The sequence below is a fragment of the Helianthus annuus genome, chromosome 13, assembly GCF_002127325.2.
Source record: "Helianthus annuus cultivar XRQ/B chromosome 13, HanXRQr2.0-SUNRISE, whole genome shotgun sequence".
Lineage (NCBI taxonomy): Eukaryota > Viridiplantae > Streptophyta > Magnoliopsida > Asterales > Asteraceae > Helianthus > Helianthus annuus.
The window spans coordinates 51,549,303-51,574,493 of NC_035445.2; the positions used below are offsets into that span (position 1 = coordinate 51,549,303).

At 39.6% G+C, this 25,191-nt stretch overlaps 2 pseudogenes; one reads left to right on the forward strand and one right to left on the reverse strand.

Annotated features, from left to right (window-relative positions):
* The window catches only part of LOC110900828, a 79,719-nt pseudogene that overhangs the window by 21,426 nt on the left and 33,102 nt on the right, over nt 1-25,191 (forward strand).
* Nucleotides 19,136-23,808, reverse strand: LOC110897854 (annotated as a pseudogene).

Consider the following 25,191-nt stretch of genomic DNA (forward strand, 5'->3'; position numbering starts at 1 on the left):
TAGGATTCACGTAACCATCTTCGATGCATATCCACATGCGCGTATCCTGATATTCAATGAAGGACTGAAAACGATCCTTCCATGTCAGATAGTTTTCCACCTTCATCATCTTAGGTGGTTTGTTGGTAGTACCAACCTCATGCTCCATCTTCAACAGCTCGTTCAAAGTAGACATGTTTGACATTTTAACGTTAACAGACTGAGAAAACCGTACAAAAGTCATCCGAAAACAGTGGTTACCAAATTACACCGTTAGAATCGTCTCGAAAAGACGAGTCCAATGATATATAATGTCAAAAACCGAATTTGGGATTTTCCAGACTCTTTTTTTTGTCCTAAAAATCACACGAGTTCAACGGTGCAAACGGTTTTGTCCAACGAGCTACGGATCAATTTCTATTTGCAAAACACTGAAAATTTTCCGACGCTTGCCAATGGAAATTCCACCCCTTAATTTTGCTGTTAATTTCGCTAGGTAATCACCTAAATTCGCTGGTCACTTGTTCAAATTCGCTGATCACAGATCAAAGGTTTTCAGGTCTAATTTCGCTGTTCAAGTTCGCTAGTCAAATTCGCTGGGTTATTTCGCGATTACGACGACTGGTAAAATCGCCGAAAACCGTAATAATTTCGCTGTGAAAACTATACGGTTACCAAAGTCGCCTTTGGATTTCACTTCGCCGATCACCGAGGTACTTAGTCACAAAATCGCCGGAGAGTTAATTTCGCTGGTCAGTCAGCGAAATTGATCAAAATCGCCAGTTAAATCTGGAAACTTGATCTGTTCGAAAATTTTGAAGATTTTACTGATTTTCTAACAACTTCCTGCAAAATCAAAGCAGCAAATCAGCAAAAAATTTCGAAAATTTTTCAAGAACATATTGAATAAACTCAAGAACACGAAGAACAGTCTTCGAATCTTCAAGTCTATCAGCCAAAAACTTTTCCAGAATCAGCCAAATCTTTCCAGAAAACCTGCAAACCACCAAACAAACAAAACAGAAGATCAAACAGCCAAAAAATTCGAAAATTTTATCAAACCAAAACACACAAAAATCGAAAATTTTAAAACCCTAATTTTCAGGTTTCAAAAATTTCGAAAATCCTCCTGCCAAACACAATTCTGAACCGAGCAATCAAGAGCCTAATGCTCTGATACCAATTGTAGGTCCCCTTGAGTCTATGGATCATCACAGAATCGTCTTTCCAATCAAGAGTGCGGAATCCTCTTGATCAGAATTAGCAGAAAACGTGTAGGAAACAGAAACAGCAAATCACTTTCAAACCGGGTTTTATTGATTATCTATCAAGACTGATTACAATCAATCAAACCCTAACCACAAACCCTAATTTCGTCCAAGCAAGCACTCTCACGAAATTATGTCTCTCAAACTCTGTTTTGGCTGATTAACCTAAACCCTAATGTTTAACCTTGTTTATATACCACAAGGTTTACAACTGGGCTAGGTTAAAGACTCCTGGGCTGCGAATTGGACAGGCCCAATTCGCCCCCCATCACCCAATCCTTTGGGTTTAGTTAGCCCAAACATTACAACTAACTATTACAAAGCTAAACCCGCTAACTGTTTATCGTTTAACTAATTACAAGATATCCAAAGACCAAATCTAAGCTGTTGTCACAAATCTGCACCAACAGTGCTTCAGGGTCTCACTCTGATAACCGAGGGGGTTCATGTTGACATCAGGTCACTGAAGGCGATGGGGGTAATTGTTGAGACTGATGACGAGGATAGGTTGAGGGGGCTCAACAACGAGGTCTGGGACCCGTTGCCCCCACTCCCAGCAGAGGAAGAGGAAGAGGATATAGAGATTCAGGAGCAGCACGGACCACACACACCACCGCACCACACACCGCCACACCAGCCGCAGCACCATGAGTACTACCAGCATCAGCATTGGCCTGAGTTTTATCAGCAGTTCCAGCAGATGCGTGTTACGCAGGAACAGCATGGTACGTACATCGACCAGATTAGGACCAGCCAGGACCATATCCGGGCTAGTCAGGATCAGCTCAGGGCCACGCAGGATCAGCTGAGGCATAGCCAGGAGAGCTTATACCAGGGGGTGAGTGCCGGATTTTCGTACCTATTCGGGGAGATGCACCATGCATATCCCGACTACTTTCAGCACCCTCCACAGTTCCCACCGTGGAACCCACCTGGTTATGGTGGTGCGGGCCCATCCTTCACGAGAGACGATGACGGTGACGACGAGTAGGAGTTGGTGGTGATGTTCGTTAGTGGTTTTTATTATTATTTTAGTACTTGTCATTTCGGGTGTTCTTTTTGCTTAGTATGTCGAACACCCTCGGATTGTATTGTATTTTCAAACACTTTACTTTCTGTTATGTCGTTATTTGGATTGGTAGTATTTATGTACATTATGGTTTATTTGTGTTTATTCTGTTACTGTTCTGTTTTGCTGTACCATATGACATACTTGCAGATTTTGGCTATCAAGTCTTTGACCGGAGCATATGACAGAAACAGCTTTGGAAGTCTCGATTCATCAGATATCATCTTGAGGGGAGTACTATTATCCTTTTCTCTATATTTCGGGTTTCGCATTGGGGACAATGCGAAGTTCAAGTGTGGGGAGGGGGTTAACTTTGTTAACTTTGTTTGTCCTCATATATATATATATATATATATATATATATATATATATATATATATATATATATATATATATATATATATATATATATATATATATATATATATATATATATATATATATATATATATATATATATATATATATATATATATATATATATATATATATATAAAATCAGAAAATCAGAAAAATCATTCAAAAATACCTGTATTTTGTATATATTTTAGTAAATAAACCGGTTGGTTGTGTTTTAGAAAGCTTCGGACTTGATAAAAACTCGACAAGCAAAATATTTTTTGAAAAAGAAAACCGGAAAGCGTGACAAACAAAGAAAGACTTACATGATAGTTTTCACACTTTTACCCATTCCATCCGTTACGTAAGCATATTTGAGCCTATTATTATATATTTGTTCATTTCAGATATAGGAGTGAGCCGGATGTTATGTGTAATATAGAACTTGTCACTAGTATGCTTGTTAAAACCATGAACTTGTGGATTTGTGTAAAAGTGATAGAGGCACTTAGATTACCCCTTTGTTGTAAACCTTGTTCTTTGTGTTGAGCTCCCCGTTCACCTTATATTACCCTTTAGGATTAACCATGTCGAGCCTTCCCGTTTACCTTTGTTTACCCATATTATCGCCCACTTAGCCAAATTTAGCCTTTGTACGTTTTATACCCTTTTTAGTGTTGAAACTCGGACAAAATAATCGTTTAACTAGCGTTTGTTTCAGTTTATTGTATAGTTTGCTTATAAAAAAAAACACCCTAAAATAGGGTGAAGTTGATAAAATCGAGCAATTTTGAACACTTAAATGTTAAAATTTCGTTGATAAGCTCGATTGCGCAATAGTCGCCTTTTTAAGGCATTTGTGTGTATTGTTGTATACGTTGTTGCTAGTTAAACGCTACTACCGAGTTTTAACCATTTTCGCCACTTTATATGTCTACTTCCATACCCTTCGCCCAAGCCTAACGTTACAACCCGTAAAGACCTCTTGATTTACGCTTATTTGCATGTTAGTTGGTGGAGACGAGATCTTATGACAAGCTTATGATATTGCATGTTTCATTGACGAGGCATTGAGTGTTTGCACATACACATTATATGTATGTTTCATAAATAAAACCGAGTGTGTGTGAACATTGTGAGTCGCGTGAAGATAAACATGCTGAGTCGATTAAATGTGAAGTCACGGCTTTTTGGTTGTCGCTTTATAATTGCATATGCTGGTTGGGTTTGAGTCTTTTGATGTTGTCTTTCGACAAACCGGCTAACCATTTATAGTAGTTTTCAATAAAATAGTGTTTAAATTATCGTTCTTGTTTGCTTCCGTCTTTTATTGCTTTTTAGTTCAGCTTGCTTGAGGACAAGCAAGGTTTAAGTGTGGGGAGATTTGATATTCGCTAATTTACACATATTTTAGTCCCCCGTTTTACCCCTATTTTATGCATTTTCAGCCGTAAAACCGTCATTCGGATACATAATTATCTACATTTTTGTTTACAGGCCTAAAACAGCATACCAGACAAGATGATAGCAAAAACGAGGACTTTCCGGAGAAAACGACGAAGCTGCGAAACTTCTGTTAGAAAACTGACCTGGGCGTCTGGAACGGTCGTGCGACCTCATGCACGACCGTGCGTCACCGATGATCCTGAATGACCCGGCAGTGAACGAGGCGTGCAACTCCGTGTGCAAAGCATTGAAGGCCAACCCAAAAAGGCACGGTCGTGCCGTATGCGGAACGGTCGTGCGGATCCGACGATCAAACAAGAGCTCGGAACTGAACGACCAAAGGACCAGGCGTGCAACTAAACTTCGGTGAGGAACGACCGTGCCAAGTGAAGAACGCCCGTGCTTCTCCGAAGACCAGTCAACGATCTGTGACGTCACGCAGTATGGTGGACCACCACCAATAATTGCTTAAAGTGCACGGTCGTGCGATCGGAAGAACGACTGTGCAACATGGAAAAAGCATAAAAACAGAACAGAACCATTCTATTAGTAACTCTGGAATTTTGGAGAGCTTTGCAGGCGATTTTGAGGCTCCGAGGACTTCTGCTTTCACTCGGATTCAAGCCACATTGCCCGGTTCTGCTCATTTACTATCCGGATTCTTAATCTTGTGCTTGTTTATGGTTGGGTTTTCTAATCTTTCCATGATTTTGTTAATCTTTCAAGCATTTAGATTAATATTTATGTATTATTGTAGCCTTTGGGCAAAAACACAACAATCCCTTGCTTGATTATAACCATTAGTATGTCAATCTATGTTTGTAATGAAATTTGGAAGTGTTTTCTATGATTATCTTTGATGATTAGTTTGCAACCTTGTTATTGATATTGATTTCTTGATTATAAGTAATTGTGTTGGATGATTGGTGCTTGGTTAGGTAGGATAGTTGCAAAATGAAGCTTATTTAATCATGTATTAGTAAACTTTTAATTTGGTTAACTAGTTTAACTTGGTTAAAATGTGGGCACCATGATACTCTAACGGGTTAGTTGTTTAATAAAATGTAATTATTGTTAATCAAGAAAGCTTACCCTCACGGAAGAACTCTAACGGGTTAGATGGTGTTGTTATGAATTCTTGCCATGATTTGTGAGCTTAGTTAGTAGTTTCGGCCAAAATTGCTATCTTGGTGAATTTATGCGTAAGATTTGTAAAATGAACTTGGTTGTGATTTAATCTAGTTTATGCTTGTCTCGGTGGTTGCATTGTGTTTATCGGTGTTGCTTTCCTTGATTAAGTGAGGTTAGAAAACTCCTAACGGATGACTAACTTATTTTTAGGAGATTTTTGTAGACATTAATCAATCGCACGTTAAAGAACAATTTTAGGTGGTTAAAGTGTGTTTATCGTTTTAACTTTCCGAATGATTGTCATGTTAGGATTCCCGAAAGGGATACTAATTGTCTTAAATTGGAAAATTGACCGAATGCTTCTAGTGCCAAAACCGACTTAGTTGACATGCGTTGGTTGTGTATTAAGCAAGGCTATATATATATATAATTTACTATGTTTTATAAATATTTGTTTATGCTTATGTTAGTTTAAATAAAACCAAAACAACGTATGTTTTTACCGACAGTTTAGCGACAAAGGTCTAGTATTATTTCTCCTTCCATTTCCGTGGATTGATACTTGGTTCTTACCGATACTTTACTACATATATGACGGGGTACACTTGCCTCTTTCGTGTGTGTTTTGATGTAAAAGTAATAATCACTTTTATAAATTTAAAACCAATTCATGTGTAATTTCATTGTAAAAATATGTATAGTCGCGCACGTACCATAACCGCTGCCACGTCAGCATTCACTATTTCCTGTATAAAACCCTGAGCAAAACCCCCAAACAGGGTTTTTACTGTCGAATCGAATTCAGAAATTCCTTTTATAAAGCAGTTATCATCCATTTTTTCTCCAATCATTCATCGTTCTTCTTCTTCAAAATGACAAAATCAAAGTCTTCATCTTCTGAAAAACCCACTGAAAAAGCCATCGAACTTCCATATAAAGCTCCTCATAATTACTTGGGTCTACTCACAAAACCCACTCAAATTGAAACCTACAATTCCATCATTGACGCTCTTTCGTCTTCAAAGTACAAAACTTTGTTGACTGCAGATGCTTCGATTTACCTGAAAACCCAGAGAGAATTTTGGAAAAATGCTACTCTTGAAACTCAAGGTGAAGACATCATAGCCATCAATTCCTCACTAAAGGGTAAAACAATCAAAATCACACCACAATCCATCTCAGAGGTATTCGAACTTGATGATCAGCAAGGTAAAACTTCTTTTCCTAAAAGCGAATATCAAATTGATTTTCCTGAAAGGGGGTATGCAGAAGAAATGAGAAGGGATACCTTACAAAAAGGCAACTTTCCTCCTGCAACAAGATTTTTATTCCATACCTTCTTGATGTGTGTCTCAAATAAAACAACTACTTTTAACGAAATACCATTAAAGATCCAATACCTGGGTTATGCTATTTTACAAAATGAAAATTTTAAGTATTCCCGGGAGATCTTTGATGACTTGGTAAAAAATGTCAATAGCAAAGCATTTTTACTGTTTCCAAGGTTTTTGAGCTTTTATTTTCAAAAGAAATTTGGAAAAGATGATGCTCATGTGATCAACCAAGGTGACTCTTTTCAAATAAACTGTTTAACTGCTGAAACTTTTACAGGATTAGCAAAACCTTTCAAAACAAAAGCAGAGGCTCCTGAGCAGAATTTAGCAGCTACCACTGCTCCTCAGGCACCTGCTGCTGAGCCCACTGCTCTAGGTGATCACAGCAGCAAAACAATTGATGTGAAACCCACACCTAAAATCATCAAAAAGCCAAGACAAAAGAAAACACAAAAGCCCCCCAAACCTACAAAAAGGCAACTCTAGAAGATGAGATCCCAGAGCAACTGCAAGTGACAACACAAAAGTCACTAGAAACCTCTGCTGCTACTTCCTCACAACAGATGGTAGAAAGATCTCAACCCATGCCTCAAACTCCTCCTGCTTCTTCTAAAAAAGAACAGGTTGTAAGAATAGGGACACCACAATATGATGCTCTGTAATCACTTGCTTCCATCATCCACAGCCCACTGCCCGAGGCAAATTCTCTTTCTACACCCAACCTGACTTCAACAATTCCCCCACAAACAAAGCTATTGTTGGATGCTCTTGATTTGAACCAGACACAAACCAGTCATTCTCAATCACCTGTCAATGAGAACATACCTCAACAAGTGACTGGGTCTGATGTTTCAGTCATTGCTAACCCACCAACAACACCTGAGTAGGTTACACCCCTTGACTTACAAGTTACTCTTGGTGGTAGTTCAAGTGAAGCAGCCACTACAAGTGCTGAACCCACTGGTTTGCATTTGGACAGTGGTTACATAATAAGACTTCCTTGGAGGCAATCTCTTCTCTGGGAACACTTGTGTATCCAGTCTTCACTGGTTCACTAAAAAGTGTCTCTTAATTTGAAGGAAGAAGTCCCCAGTTCCAAGACAAAGGGGCATCAGTTTTGGAAAACATTCCCTGAGTCAACCACTGTTACAACCACTGAGTGTGGGAAATCAGATGATCCCATTAAGTTGGGTGATGGTTTAATGTACCAAGAATTGACGGCTAGAGTTGATAAACTAGATACATCTGTTGCAGAAATCAAAGACATGCTGCAACAGTTGTTGAAAGTTCAAAAGGTACCATCCACTGCTGCACCAACTCCAACAGCTGCTCCATCATCTGCTCCTTCAACATATGAGTTGTGGAGGTTATTTCAACCACTGCTCCAACATCAAAGAGAATTAGTTGATCAGCAACATGAGATACAAGTTCAAAAGATCAGAAATCTCATGGAGTCAAGGTTTAAAGATACCCAGGCTGATATCAAGGCTTTAAAGGCCCATTTGCTGAACACCACTGGCACTGCACCTCCCACTGTTATCTTTGTAGATAACCCTCCAACAAATAATGCCAAAAAGAAGGAGAAATTAAAGCAGTTCAAGAAGAAAGGGTATGGAGATGGCCTCTACATTGAACCAGATAAATCAAGCATGCTTACAGACATTCCCTTGCCAGATGGTAGTAAAAAGACTGATGTGACCACAAAAGCAAAAGCAAGTGTAAAAAGGGAAAAAAGGCTAAGGATAAAGCCAGGTGGGTGCAGGAGAAAAGAGCTTTTATGGAGCTGAATGAGCAGGGTATTTCTAAGCCAAAGGATGATAAAAATCCTGAGCCAAAAAGAAAGAATCCCACTAGAAAAGTGAGGGAACCCAAACACACACCATCCAGACCCACAAAGCAAACTCCTAAACCTACTAAAACCTCCACACATCAATCTTCCACCCAAACAATTCACTATAACACCTGCTGTATCAACAACTGTTGGTACTTCAGTGGTTTCAGTAGTTGTTAAACCAACATCCACCATTTCAACTACAACAACTGCTCCCAGTACAACCACTGCCTCACCAAAAATACCATCACCACCAAAAACCACCTCACCACTAAAAACAACTACAAAACCACCATCACCTCCTGCCAAAAAGCAGAAGACAGCAGTTGACACATCATCAGTTGTAATGACATAAGTGGTTGAAACACCAGTTGTTTCAACAACTGTTAGTCAGCCAACTTCCACTTCAATCACTTCTACTACAATAACCACCACTCAAATCACCACCACTGAACCATCCAAAACATCATCAGCCTCTCCTCAACCAAAAAGGAGAAGGTTAATTCTGAAAGATGATGATTCTTCACCACCACCAACATCTTCACAACCTTTGTCACTTATCACTATACCAAACCCTATTCCTCTCTCTTCAGCTCAAGTTCAAAAACCAATCACTGCCATTACTCCTTCAGGTGTCCAATATCCTTTAGAGCTTATAGCAGTCAGAGAAGAGATCAAATCTTTCTACTATGAAGATGACCCTGCTAAAAGGAGTTTGCCATCTGTTGAAGGATATCTTAAACCTAGTAACATTGAAGAATACTTGAAAGTTAAGGCTCAACAAGCAGAGGATATTTCCAAAAGAAATTCACAAGGAAAATCTGACAAAGAAATTCAAAGGCATTATCAATTTCTGCTCACACAAGTCAGATCTTTGGAGCAGTTTGCAAAAAATGTATGTCAGCAACTATCAGAAAGAGCAGATGAATCCTTGAGAAAAGACTATATTGAAAACATCATGGCTTACAAGAAATACAAGGGAGAAAAATACATATACAAAGAATGGACCATTCAAGAGCTTGAAAGTGAAGCAGCCAGGATTCAAGACATGATCAAAAACAAGGTTAAACATACTCCTCCTGATTGGGCAAAATACAAGAAAAATATACCTGATAAGGTGCTAGAGCTGAAGAGAATGAAAGAGGAACTTATCACTTCTGATTTTGGGTCAAGAAATCAGGTGACAAGGTGGAAAGAAGACAAAATCAGGGCCAACTACAAAAAGTTGGAAGAACTTAGAAAGAAAAATCCAAATATCCCACAAAAACCTGACTATCCTGAACCAGAGGTCTCAATAAGACCACCAAAGCTGCAAGTCAGGAAATCCACTGCTCCACATGCTGCTATTCTTTATCAAAGAAGAAGACAAAGCAAATGGATGCAGAAACACCAGAGGATCAAGCAGCATGTGGTGAAGTTTTAAAATGGTCCTTAAACAAATGATGGTTGATATTCCTGAACTTGCTAAAGCTCAAAGCACTGCTCAGTCAGTCATCACCAGGCCATCATCTCCAAATTCCTCATCAAATAAAGATCTCCCAGGAAACCCATTGGATTCAAAAATACTAAAGTGGAAAACTGACAAACAGTCCAACGTATTGACTCTGATCAAATCCAGTGGAGAAGTGAAGAAAATATCAAGGAAACAAGCACTAGGCCTGAGTGTTGAAGATCTGCAGGATCTCCTTGATCTTCCACTTTACAGGGGTGAAGATAATACAGATGCCCTAGACTTTGAGTTACAACTTAAAGGTCAGATAAGGTAACTACTGATAAGACAATAAAGATCTACAATAATGAAGGGTTTTGGCATCATCTGTTCCAGGGGGAGATTGTTGGGATTGAACCCTATCAGAGGAACAGATGATTAAATCCAAAACTGGATCAGAGCAGTGGATCCAGTATAAGTAGTGGATGTATACAAGTCTCTCCCCTTGAAAGTGATTCTATCAACTGATGATCTCCATCCACTGATCCTTTACAACATCTGCTGACTTACAACTGCTGATCAAGTTAAAGACTGATGAAGACTAAAGCCCTGTTGATCAATCTACTGCTATGGGTCAAGCACTGCTAAAGATATCAAGTACTGCTGGAGTCACAACAGTGGAAGGATAAAACAGTAGTTTAGTCTTTCTTATGTAATGTATTGTAATCAGTAGTTAGCATAGCAGTGTTTATATTAGATCGGTTGTTAGATTTTGTTAGGAGGTTAGATGTCACTTTCATGGTGATGTCAGCAAAGATGCCACAGTGGTTTGGGTGTGCCTATAAATAGAACAGTACCCTGTACTGTTCTATCAGCTCTTCATCACTTTTCTTCCTGTACGAACAAACATTGTGAGCTCAGGCTGAGGGGGAGTTTGTTACATGGATGCATATTGTAATTGAACCTTGGAATAAATTCAAGCATTCAATTCAATGTTAAAACTTGTGTGTTAAAAGCATTTCTCCTGTTTGATTGTGTGCAAAGTTTATTTCCATTTTAATTCCGCTGCATTACTTGTTCATCTTCATCATTTCATAAAAAAAAACACAATAAAAAAGAAACTCAGATCCTAACAACACGGTACTAATGCAACCTACTTTCTGCCTTCTACAGGATATCAAGACGGGTGTGATTATTGGACGTGGTGCTGAGCACCAAGGATTGTACTACGTGGATGAAGTGGCTCAACAGGGTATTGTGATGTTGGCTCATGGAACCGAAAACCGGGAAGCCTGGCTATGGCATAGACGTTTGGGACACCCATCCCATGGTTATTCACACCTTTTGTTTCCGAAACTCTTCTCTTCAAATGGAAAAATAGATTGTGAAACATGTTATCGTGCTAAAAGCCATCGATAACCATTTAAACCTAGCAATACCAAAGTTGCTTCACCTTTTTCACTAATCCATTCTGATGTGTGGGGTCCTGCTCCAGTGATGGGGGCAGGGTCTTCGGTACTTTCTACTATTCGTGGATGATTACACTCGCATGACATGGGTATATTTTTTAAAAAACAAAGCCGAAGTTTACGAGAAATATATCACGTTTTATGCTATGATTCACACTCAATTCCAAACCCAAATCCAAATCCTTCGATCCGACAATGGGGGGGGATTTGTCAACACTTCCATGAAACAATTCTTTAAAACCAAAGGATTCATTCATCAAACCTCTTGTTCTCATACCCCCGAACAAAATGGTGTTTCCGAATGGAAAACCGTATTATTCTTGAAATGACTCGAGCTATTTTAATTGAGTCTCCGGTACCCAAATCTTTCTAGCCGGAGGTAGTTGCAACCTCCGTGTATCTCCTAAATCGGCTCCCCACCAAAGCTCTGAAGTTTAAGACTCCCTTAGATTGTCTATCTAAGTCTGCCAATATTCCCCATCCTCTTACACTTGAACCTCGAATCTTCGGGTGTACAGCATTTGTCCACATACCCAAAACTAACCAAAACAAGCTTGGCCCGTGTGCTGAGAAATGTGTATTTGTTGGCTATGGGATCGATCAAATAGGTTATCGGTGTTATAATCCACAAACTCGTCAAATGTTCACCACAATGAATGTTGACTTCCTTGAAACAAAATACTTTTATAACACCCAACTCAGTGGTCAGGGGGAGAATGAACGTATAGACACTTTGAGTTGGCTAACTCAACTACCATCATCCGAAGAAGTAACAGCACAAAACCATCACAGCACTCTGAGCCCTTCAAACACAGCCACACAATCTGCGGAGCACGGTACCACTGAAGAAAGTCCATCCAACGTGATACCAGAGGTAAGAAATACTGAGAACCCTGAATGTCCTGCGTTTTTCAATTATGAGACAACAGGGGAACACATAGACCCGACAAGAACGGAATTTACAGAATAGGTTGAACCAGATGTGGAAGAAGTTGAACCAGTCATTGAACACGTTGAACCAGTTACAACAGAGACAACCGGAAGATACTCTCTTCCCCCAGAGAGCCAATAGAGGGGTCCCTCCAAAACGGTATTCCCCGGAGAGAGAAACCAGAAATTCGAGGTATCCTGTAGCTAATATGGTTAATGGGAACTTATCTAATAGTGCGAAAGCATTTGTCACCTCACTATACTCCGAACAAATACCTGATTCTGTAAAGGAAGCACAAAGTAAGAAGAGCTGGAAAGAAGCTATGGAAACGGAGATGCACGCTCTTATGAAAAACAATACATGGGAAAAGTGCATTCTCCCGAAAGGGAAAAAACAGTTGGTTGCCGGTGGGTGTATTCGATTAAATATAAACAAGATGGTTCCATTGGAAGATACAAAGCCCGACTTGTAGCCAAAGGGTACACCCAGACGTATGGAATCGATTATTCTGAGACATTTTCTCCGGGTGCAAAAATGGACACCATCAGAGTCCTCTTTTCCGTGGCAGCCAATAAGGATTGGCCCCTTCATAAATTTGATGTTACAAATGCATGTCTTCATGGAGACCTAACTGAAGAAGTTTACATGGAAGCTCCTCCAGGTTTTTTAGGGGGTTTTAAAGATGGCGAAGTTTGTAGGTTGAAGAAATCCCTATACGGACTAAAACAGTCTCCTCGGGCATGGTTTGGAAAGTTCACCTTGGCCATGAAAGAATACGGGTATCACCAAAGTAACACTGATCATACCTTCTTCCTCAAAAGGAGGAACGGCCTCGTAACTTGCTTAATCATATATGTAGATGACATGATTATCACCGGAGATGATGTAGAAGAAATAGCACGGCTGAAAAGGAATTTGTTTTCAAAGTTTGAAATGAAAGACCTTGGGAATCTCAAGTATTTCCTTGGGATAGAAGTTCTCAGGTCTAAATGGGGGATTTTCATCTGCCAAAAGAAGTATGTTCTTGATCTCCTGGCGGAAACTGGGTTGATTGATTGTAAACCAGCAGATACGCCAATGGCGGTGAACCACAATCTTCACAGGGAACTCAATGGAAAGCTCGCAGACAAAGTAATGTATCAACGGCTCGTGGGCAAGTTAATTTATCTCTCCCACACTCGCCCTGATATAGCTTATTTTGTTGGAGTGGTAAGTCAGTTTATGCACCAACCACAAGTTGCCCACATGGAAGCTGCTCAGAGAATTCTAAGGTATCTCAAGGGAACCGCAGGCCATGGAGTGTTGTTCAAAACAAATGGGCAAGCTCTACACTGAAGCAGACTGGGCAGGAGATAAGGGAAACCGAAGGTCGACATCAGGGTATTTCTCCTAGGTTGGTGGAAACCTTGTTACCTGGAGAAGTAAGAAACACAAGGTAGTCGCTCTTTCAAGTGCAGAAGCAGAGTTCAGAGGTATAGCTTGAGGGTTAAGCGAAGTTCTTTGGATCAGGAAGCTTCTAGAAGATATTGGTTTCTCCCAAAGGGCACCTAGTAAAATTAGGTGCGACAATACAACTGCAATACAAATCTCAGAAAACCCAGTTCAACATGATCGAACAAAACACGTGGAAGTTGATCGGCATTTCATCAAGGAGAAACTACAGGGAAGGATCATAGAGCTCCCGTATATAGCATCAAAAGATCAACTCGCAGATATCCTCACAAAGGCAGTCGACGGAAACACGTTTAGTAGCTGTTTAAGCAAGTTGAGCATTGGTGACCCCACTACTCAACTTGAGGGGGAGTGTCGGAAAGGAGAAAATAGATAGTATAGGGGCTAGTGTGTAAAGTGGTGTCCTATATAAACCAATCTTTGTAACCCTAGTTGGTAACACACAGAAAACAGTTTCAATACAATTTTCAATAAGATTCAAACCCCAAACGCTGTCCATTCTCTATACCAAATAACAAAAGCTTCCATACTAGATTATTTGTGACTATTTGAGCTTGTTTATAGATAAGAGATATCTTGTTCTCTATAAGGGCCATGAAGCAATGATTTAACAGTCATGACGTATAGTCAGGCTATGTGATAAAATAAGTACCAATACATGTACACATAAGAGAGATAATAATAATAATAATTAAGAGGCAATGGGTTTGACCTAGTCGGCTGTCATTAGATTTCGTATAATCATTCCCCAATTTTGCAATGTGGTATGTGGTGGCACCGTTCGCCGCTCCACTAGAAAGAATCTTCCATTGCCTTGTCTTGTACCTGGTATGAAAGTCATGTGTGGTTTCCACGCACAACTTACTCCTACTTCTATTACTAACAACTAATAGTGACTGATGCTTCCGCACATGTAGCATGGATGGTTGACGCAAACGAGCTAGTAGCACGCTCGAGATGGCGCACCATAGAAGTACTCCGCCGATGTGAGCTTCACATATAAAGTTACCATCCAAAGATAGCACGACATTGAACATCGTCCGCGGTAATAGCGTGACAAAAATAAAGTTATGTCCTGGAGATGGCACAACATAGAATGTCTCCCCCGGGAGGTTACATACCATCGCGTGTTACCCCGCATTTCCGATACTCAGTTCAGAAGCAGAGCTATGTATTTATTAAGAGATATGCTGGAGATAAAATCACAGATCCTTCGGTTTGGAAGGTTTTTAGTTGCTGGAATTAGATCTGTAACCGGAGTTGTAAAACTCGACAAGCCCAGATCCGAAGGTTGTATGTCTAAAGATTAGTGATGCATCCGCTGGCTCGAAAGGGGTAGCGCGAGGGCGGAAGGCATGTGGCGCGAGGGAGCGAAGACCCGCAATGCGATAGCGTGATCCAAATCTACAGAACCTCTCCGTATATGGTTTTGGCGGGTCATATTTACAAAGGGAATATGTGTTGGTATCATCGTCATCGGAAACCCAGGACTAGTCGGAACGGATTGAGTTGTGACCACATACACAATCACTTTCGAACAAACCACAACCTTTACAATACTTCATGATGAATCAAACTAATAGAACTTGCTGAATGATAATAACACTAACCGTAAACAAATCTGAACGAACTTGAACTTCTAACAAACATAAACTTGCATTACAGATTGTTTTTAGAATGAGGATGGAGCCAAGTATTTATACCGAACGAATGGGTGTGAGTGAAAGGGTGCGTCGATCAACAGAGGGGTACGTCTCCTCCCTCAATAACCGTATAAGCGGTTATACCTTCTCACTCACGCCGGTTCATGTAACATGGCCCAAACCTCATATGACCCAAACCTTTAAACCTACTGGACTACTAATTGTTTGACCCATATACATCACGCGGCCTCCGGCCCAAGTTCTAAACACAAATAATAAAACAGTAAACTGTTTTGACCCATTAACCAAAAACTAATAAACATAAATAACTACCGGTCCGAAACCGGATTCATTCGGATGGACTTGATTATCTTTGGTCTTCATTCACCGCCCTAAGCAAGAACATCCGAATCTTCAGCCTTGATTACTCCTTGCAGTTGTTGGTGACCTCTATCTTGACCACCACTTCGTCATCACTTGATTCTTCGAGCCAACCATTGTTGTTAGAATTTCCAGCCATGATGTTTGCCTTTTTCCCACGCTCTTTCCTCATGAAGTCGAAATACCATTCGACTAGTTCCAAGTAGTAAATGTAGGCAACCTTGACTTCGTATGCATCATCCGGCTCATAACCATACTTAGCCACAATCACATCCCATAAATTCTTTTCCATTACTTCCTTGAATCCCCCGTTAAGCTTTACAATTCGATGTAACAAGATTAGACTAAGTTCACTGCCATCAATCAACTCGGGTGGCATTGCCTTTTCACATACGATTCCAAGAAAATCTGAAATGAACCAAATCAAAATCTCTTCGAATGGAGCATCGAAGAACCTTTGATGATTCTTTAATTCTTCGTGCAAAGTTATGAGATCTTTCGGTTCTACACAACTTTCAATGATCATGTTCTTTTCGATAACGTCTTCCTTGAGTTGTGAAAGAATTAACGCTCGTTCCCGGAGCGTTTCTTTTGACTCATGCGGATTATCCTTTTCACCTTCGATGTATATTAAAAGCGCCTTCTTTGCTTTCTTGGAGTAAACGATTTCTTTCTTGCCCTCGAACTTTCACCGTACGCCTTTTTCTTGTTCCTTTCCTTTTCGAATTCCCTCTCGTAGTAGTCTTCCAAACATTCTTTAAATTCCTTCTTTTCTTTCTTGTACCCGTTATCAACACCAAGATTATCATAAAACGTGTTGAGATAATCTTGTTCTAAGTCGACCTCCGACTTATCTTCATAAATATCAAACCCTTTCGAGCGACTTCCAAACATCTTCTTTAGTAAACATGTATCCCCCATTGTAACTGTTTCAATTCCTTGAAACAACAGTTGTTCTAGACTTAACACGTTCTTGTCTAGACTAGGAGCGTAACTTACACATGGGATTGTTTTGTCTTTTCTATCCACCGGGACTCTAACTTCTCCAATACCATGCACAAACGAGAAATCCTTCCTATTCTCGTTTGTCACTAACCCAAAATGCCTTTTGAAGCATTTGAACACATTCCGGTTTCCCGTCATGTGTGTTTTGTATGTAGGATCAACAACCCAAATCGAATCCCATTTACCGCCACATGTATCCTTAACCATATAATCACTTTCAACCGGTAATGGCGATAAATTAACATACTTACTTGGGCAAATCGAGGCGATATGACCAAATTGCTTGCACTTGAAGCAACGGATTCCCGGTTTCCTTGGTCTTCCCACCGGTGCACTTGCCTTCATTCCGGACTTCTTCACAAACCCCTTTGGAACCATTTTCTTTGGAAACTTCTTTACCGGTGACTTCCTGGTTCGTATGGTTGGCTTCCCCTGCGCGTACTCATTCATCTCTTCCGCCGCCCGGCCGCACTTTCCACTACGAACAACATCTACACCGTAGTCGGTCTCAACCGATTTTCCCTTGTCTCCTAGTAAACGGTTTCCATCATTATCACAACCCTTTCCTGTTCCTGTTAAACCTTGGCTCTGATACCAATGTTGGTATCATCGTCATCGGAAACCCAGGACCAGTCGGAACGGATTGAGTTGTGACCACATACACAATCACTTTCGAACAAACCACAACCTTTACAATACTTCATGATGAATCAAACTAATAGAACTTGCTGAATGATAATAACACTAACCGTAAACAAATCTGAACGAACTTGAACTTCTAACAAACATAAACTTGCATTACAAATTGTTTTTAGAATGAGGATGGAGCCAAGTATTTATACCGAACGAATGGGTGTGAGTGAAAGGGTGCGTCGATCAACAGAGGGGTACGTCTCCTCCCTCAATAACCGTATAAGCGGTTATACCTTCTCACTCACGCCGGTTCATGTAACATGGCCCAAACCTCATATGACCCAAACCTTTAAACCTACTGGACTACTAATTGTTTGACCCATATACATCACGTGGCCTCCGGCCCAAGTTCTAAACACAAATAATAAAACAGTAAACTGTTTTGACCCATTAACCAAAAACTAATAAACATAAATAACTACCGGTCCGAAACCGGATTCATTCAGATGTACTTGATTATCTTTGGTCTTCAATATGTATGGGCAAGAGTACTCCGCCGATGACGAGCGGTCTTCACAGGTACTGACAAAGGGAAATAGGTTGCGGTTGGCTGGAATAACTTTCCTCCGGTCATAGGTTGCTTATTCCCCTTTTTTGTCATGTTCCCCAACTTAGTTTATGACTTCTGCAAAAAGTCAGACAAGCCTTTACAGGAAAAGAAAGGAGAATATGCATTATGGGACATACCTTGTGCAACCTAGATTGTACTCATTGACTAAAAGCGTGTATTAGGTATGAAACCCCCATAAACACATATTCAAGGGTTGTATACTACACATTGTGGAAAGAAAATTGTGTACAGCATATGGCTCGAAGGAGCAACGATCCAGAGACCATTGATCCAAGACACGGATATTGAGATTCAGTGGAGAAGGGCGAAGTGCGGTTTGTTTTCCGTCCCACGGATGGCACCAATGTAAAAGAGTGAACCTATGCGGGTCAGTACTTCTACGGTGATGAATAATACTAATATAAAAGGCGATAAATAATGCATAACCGTTTAAGCCGGGTCAAGTACCTTACCTCTACCCTTGCGTTTGGCACGGACGCAATGTGACGCTTTGATGACTTAGCACACTCGCGTCGCAGCAAGTCACCTTTGTAAATCTGATCTCGTGCGCGAAGTCTGGAACTTGGTGGTGTGACTGACAACGTAGATAGTGTGGGTGAGGGGGTGCACTCCCACGGGCTCTTGGTGATTAGTTGTTGCGGTCTATGTGGCACGGAGTGGTGGGTCATCATTTCCGGATACGCACACGGGTCTGATTCGGGAGTCTAAACAATATTAACTCGACTGAACTCTCTAAGTCCGTTCCAACTTCTTCTCTGGTTTTTTCCAAAAGTCAAAACACTATTAACCCGGTAAAACCTTAGGCGGTACATCCAAAAGGAGACACGAAAGTTGTTATAAGGGACCCGTGATGAACACGACCGTTCAACGATTTTGTTTGTTCATTGTTGGAGTCAAGAGCATTGTTGAAGTTCTCATTGAAGAAAAAGGCTTGAGTCATCTTGTTCATATAAAATTGTAAGTTTTATGTTATTATTATTTTATTAATATAAGTGACACACTTTCCTACGATTATCAACATGGATACTGGATGAAATCCAATTTATCAAACTCAAATCAAATGATGATTACATAATCTTGAATTGTACAACAATAAGTGTTGAACTATACAAGCATCTAATTAACTGAGAGTAAAGAAGATTAGATGAGCATGAATTCATTATACCTTATGGAACTTACTGATCTCACAACTTTGACTTCAAATCGTTATAATTAACAGCCATTCGCTTTCGAAGCCGTTTCTGGACTTTAAAGAGAATTCCGTGAACTTCATCGAAATGAGGTGCAGTCGCCCGCTTTGTATCTTCAATCCACTGAACAACTTTCTTATAAGGTTTTAATATCCGATCATAATCCTTCTCACTTAGAAGCTGAAACATATGAAATTTTGCATTTATTAACCAAAAAGTTGAAGAAGAATTGCGAGAACTTGACAACCATGCAGGTTGATATATAATAATATTTTTTCACCTCAAGTTATCTTCTAATTTAGATAACGATCTCACGAGTAACTTCTCACTTTCCTCGGCTACTAGAGGGTGCTTTAAAGGTAATCCATGTCGTGGTGCAAGGATGGTGTTCCAAAAGCACGCCTGGAAGAAGAAGAAATTATAATAGAACCAAATAAATGATAAAAGTCATTTGGAAAATACTTTTGACAAAAATATTATACAAACAAACGGGAAATATTGTCACCTGAACTCTGGCGCAAATTAGAATGATGCCAGTCTAAAACTGAATGGATCTTACTTCTTTGAAATGGATCATTAGGATACCTATGAATATAATTATAGCTTAGAATTTCTACCAAGATATGGAACGAGAAGAAAACCACTCACCAGTGACTAGCCACTCCCGGAAATGCACAACATATGTAGATAAGAATTGCCTGACTGCAAATCAAATGATACTTTTACTTCATGTAAAGAATAATACAATGAAACCATAAAGAAAGAGTGATTTTAGAAAGAACCTCTCAAACAACTTAAACTTTCCATCAACTACTACTGTGGAAACTTGACACATGGGATTTATTGCTGCATAAAACAAGATTAGATAACATACTTATGTGTTAATGATTGTTCAAAAAAATATAATGTTAGATAAAGAGCAATAACTCAATAAAGTGGTGTCGATGTGAGTGGACAGAAAGTTGTTTTTTTAACAATGAGAACCCGTTACTAGAAAACTTGTTGGGATCAAGAACACAACAAATCAACAATATCGAATAATGTGTGTGATGAATGTGAGAACACAACAATATGGATAACAACAAACGAAATAGATTGTTGACATCTTGGTAACTAGAACAAGATCCACATTTTTGTTTATATACATACATAGAATGGCATTTATCGACGGTTAAGAGTTGATTGTAGTTTTGGCGCCAACAACCGTTCCTAACTGTCATTAGACAACCTCTTAAACCCTTCTGAAGGAGACGTAAAAGATAAGGTTTAACAAGACAACCTTTTTTACTTTTTTGACCATCATTTATATTCTTTTTACTTTTATTTTTTCACAAACGTTTAACCGATAAAAATGTGTAGTTATATTAATTAAATAATTAACTAACATACAAAATATATATTAATAATTTTAAGTAATTAAATTAAAAGTAAAAATATGTGATGATATGGAAAATGTAAGGATATCTATAGATGTTTGTAGGATTTGAGGTGAAATTGAGTGGTTTTAAGAATTTGTAAGAATTTATAAGGATTTATAGGGATTTATAAGAATATGATGTGTCAGCTAACAAGGACGTCATTGGAGATAGTCTTAATCAAGGTTGGTTGTATTTGATTGGTTGTTTTGTAAAAAAGTCAAACAACTTGGGGAGTATTTGGCCTAGCTTTTTTAACAAAGCTTATAGCTTTTTTAGCTTTTTTTACAAAATAAGCTTAATTTGGTGTTTGGTTTAGCTTTTAAGCCTATGCTTATTAGCTTATATTGAAGAAGCTTATTTGAAGATGATTTTTTAGCTTATTTGAAGAACCTTATTTGTGTAAGGGCAAATGATAGAAAATAAGCTATAAGCTAATCCAAACACTTAAAAAAAGGTTATCAAATGATAGAAAATAAGCTATAAACTACTTTAAAATATAAGCATAAGCCAAAAAATAAAAGCTAGGCGAAACACCCCCTTGGTTTGATTTCTTTTGGTGTTGACTCGTCAATTCAAGAAGCCTAAAATAGCTTGGTTGATTTTTGTGATTGTTTAAAATTACAAGCAAAAAAAGAATTAGTGTCACAAATAGGGCTGTAAACGAACTGAACGTTCAGGGAACAGTTCGTGAACCGTTCGGCGGGAAGTTCGTTTATGTTCGTTCGTTTAATAAACAAACAAACACGAACAAGGAATTCCGTTCGATTAGTTAAATGAACGAACATGAACAAAGGTCTCGTCCGTTCAATTGTTTCGTGAACGTTCGGTAAGGTGTTCGTGAACATGTTCGTGAACATTCGTTCATTTGCGTTCGTTTATGTTCGCATGTTTGTGTTTTATTGAAAGATTTTTGTACCTTCGTATATTTTATCTATACTCTTTATATAATTAAACCTATATTTATTTATTACCCTAAGAATTAAACTAGAAAACCCTATTTCACATTTTTATGCACCATTTCACTTTCATTTCTTATTATTTACATCGACGAAGACGATCTACCTTCATTCCACAATAAGGAATTCAAGTTCGAGTGCTACTCTTTGTGCTATCCACCTTTATCCTTCATCGCATTCGCCAAATTTATTTGTGTTCGTGAATTGTTCGTGAACACGCTCACTTTCTTAATGAACGAACACGAACATAAAATCTCGTTCGGTAAGTGTTCATGAACCGTTCGTGAACATAATTATTTCCCTAAAAAACGAACACAAACAAGGCCTTGTTTGTGTTCGTTTGGTTCGTTTACATCCGTAGTCACAAATCTCAAAAGCCCAAAGCATTAAAAGGGAATTGGTTTTGCACACGTGCATACGTGATAGCAATACGTTAAACAATTAAAAAAAAATTGCAATGTTTTAAAATAAAACAAGTTGGTTTATTTTTTTTGGTTCAACAAGTTCGAGTTTAACCATTAAAAACGTTGATTATTATTTGGGTTGACAAGCGGGTTCAATTCAAGATTTTTTTTACCAGGTTTCTGTCAGCAAATGAGTACGGTTCTGATAAGTCGTTGCGGACCGAACGGTTTGTGTTTGTTTTAAATATAGAGGTTGATTTTTTGGTGATGATTTGGATGACTAAGGTTCAAAGTGATTGGGTTGAACAAGTTGGTTTAATCAAGGGATATTGTTCGGGTTAAATGAGTATGGGTTTGGCCACATATTGAATCAAAGATGAGCCTAAATTTTGTGGGAGCGTGTAATGATCTAAGAAAGCGAGTGTTTGCTCAAGATCGCAGCCGAGTCAATGGTGTTGTGAGTTCTTATGACCAAAGGACGAGTCGTTGAGAAAAGAACTAGTCGGGTACAAGGTTGCAAGAATGTTCGAGCTAGGAAGGAGCCAAAAAACACAACTAGAAGATCAAGATGAGTTCTATGAGAATCAAGACAAAGAAGACATGTTAGAACCTATCTATTTCGAGTTAGAAATTAAGGGGGGTGATTGTTGACGGTAATTCCCGACTCATCACAAGTCGGTGATGGGAAAGGGTGACGAAGGAGATCAAGTTACAAGTCGGTGAACTTGAGGGACCAAATTTAACAAGTAGGTTAAGTTTCCTAATTACATTATAATTAATATTGTAATGTCTTGGCCACCAAGTTAGGGTTAGACATTATTAAGAGACCAGACTACAGAGAAATCGAGTTATGGTTTGAGAGTCTGTAATCAGTTGACTTATTTTCTGATTAATAAGATTGAGAGTTAAGTCAAAACCGAGATGGTCATGATCATGGGTCAAAACAAATTCAAGTCCGTAAATTACCAACAATCACCCCCGTAATTTGGAGTTGAAGACCTACCTGTTTTTTTATTCAATTCTAATTAGTCGAAAATATTGTAATCATTCAGTTTTTCTCTTGAAGCATTCAACTATTGAAATAATACGATTACATTCGACTAAACAATATGTGTTTTCTTTGATTTATTTGTTGTTCGCCTGATCCAAATCTAAGGGTGTAAGGAGTGGTTAAACACTTTGGAGTGGTAAACCAAAAAACCAACTAATTAGAGCGTGCCATGTCAATCAGTCAAAAATGTTTAAACTTTGCTGAAAAGTGTTGGCAATGGTTTAAACATTTGGTGAAGTGGTAAACTTTTTAAATAAAAAAAAGGAAAAAAATGTGATTGGTTGAGATTGGAATGGACCCCACCCCACACCCCCCTCTCTCTTTCCTTTCTCCTTTCCCGCATCGGTAAAGCATCACCGATTTTAACCCAATTTCGTCAACATTGTATGCGGCAATGGGGTTGGCAGTGGTTTGCCGCCCATTGCCGAATCGGTGATCTCCGTTTGCCGCCTCCACTCCTTACCCCCTAATAGTTGTCACCTAAATGAGCCCTAAGTCATCACAAATCAATAAGGATGGGGGTAAAACCTTTATATTCGGGGGCAACATGCTTGTGCTTTGAGATATCTACTAGTATCTCCTCGTAATCTATCCCGTTTACCCTACAAATGACATCCAAAAACTACATAACAAACATAACTTAGACAACAAGTATGAGCTACAATACTCCGTAGTACTCATAGTACTCGGTCACATGTAAATAAAATTTAACCTACTAATGAAATTATAAATGAAGGTAGGAAGATAACTTACTTGCAGAAGATGAGAACTGCACGAGACGGTTGGGACATCCGATTAACATACACTTTCATCGCCATTTTTATTAATGATATTTCTTGACGATGCTTTGAAATATATTAGTTTCATGATTGGATTAGGCCTGGTCTATTCGCACACGCCATTTGTCTTTTTGCACATCCAAAGCGTCGCGCTATGGCCAAAGCGGGGCGCTTTGGTCTTGGTCAACAGACAAGGACTGACTCAGTCCTTGTCTGTTGACCAAGACCAAAGCGCCCCGCTTTGGCCATAGCGCGGCGCTTTGGATTTTTTTTTTTTTTTTTTTTTTTTTTTTTTTTTTTTTTTTTTTGGAAACAGGTGGGATGTGGGTTAGTTTGGTAGGGATTTTTGGTTGTATTAGTTTGGTAGGGATTTTTGGAGGAAAAAATTTTATTTGAGTTTTATTACATATAATTCATAGTTGTTTTATAATTACGTCATTACATACAAATAGAAGATTAACTGCAATATATATATATATATATATATCAGTTTGTACATACAAAACAAAAAGGTACAACTGAGTACATAATACATAACAAAACACTAAACAAACAAAACTAAGGTACTAATCCTCATGCGGTGGGGACGGTGGGAGGGGAAATGGAGGCAACCCAGCGAGCTCTCGTAGAGCAACGAGCGTCTCGACGATCCAGTCAATGTGTGCGCCCTGGCGTCTGAGGCGCCGGTCGAAGTCCCGAGCCACCTCACGCGCTGCCGGAGGCAGGTCAGCGTAAACGTGCTGCGGGTACTGTGGCGGCTCATGAGCTGGCTGAACTGGTGGTACCGGGATCTCCTCGACGTGCTCCTCCTGAGCCGGATCCTCGAATACAGGTTGAGCCTGAGCCTGAGCCTGAGGCTCGCCCTGAGGTTGATCGAGGCCCAGAGCCTGTAGCTGAGCCTGCCGAGCGGCCTCCTGAACATGAGGAGGGGCTAACACTCCAGGCTTCACCTCAATAACAACCAGGATGACCTCCGGCAACACCTCCGGCTGCCAAATCAGCCCGTCACGACCCTTGAACCTCAGACCAACTTCAAAGACACGGGTGATCTGCATGCTAGATACTGACGAGCGGCCCAACGTAGTCGACGAGATTAGCGCGGACAGCTCCGGATCACTCTCGGGCACGATCCCTAGCGAGCGTGCAATAGCGGTGATGTATGAGCCACCGTGCAGCTTCCTGCGGAGCTGCCGGTGGTATGCTGTGGCAAAGTAATCTGCCAGGCAGCCTGCTAGATCGCAGGTCTGGCCGCGAAGTAGGCAGTATAGAAAGAAAAGGTCACTGAGGTTGACCTTCTCCCTGCTGGTACCCCGCGGCACGATAGATGACCCGATAATATGGTGCAGGTATCGGTACAAGGGGTCTCTAATAGTGGTGGCCTTTTGCCAGGATTTCCTAAAGGGAACCCTGGAAATGGCCCTC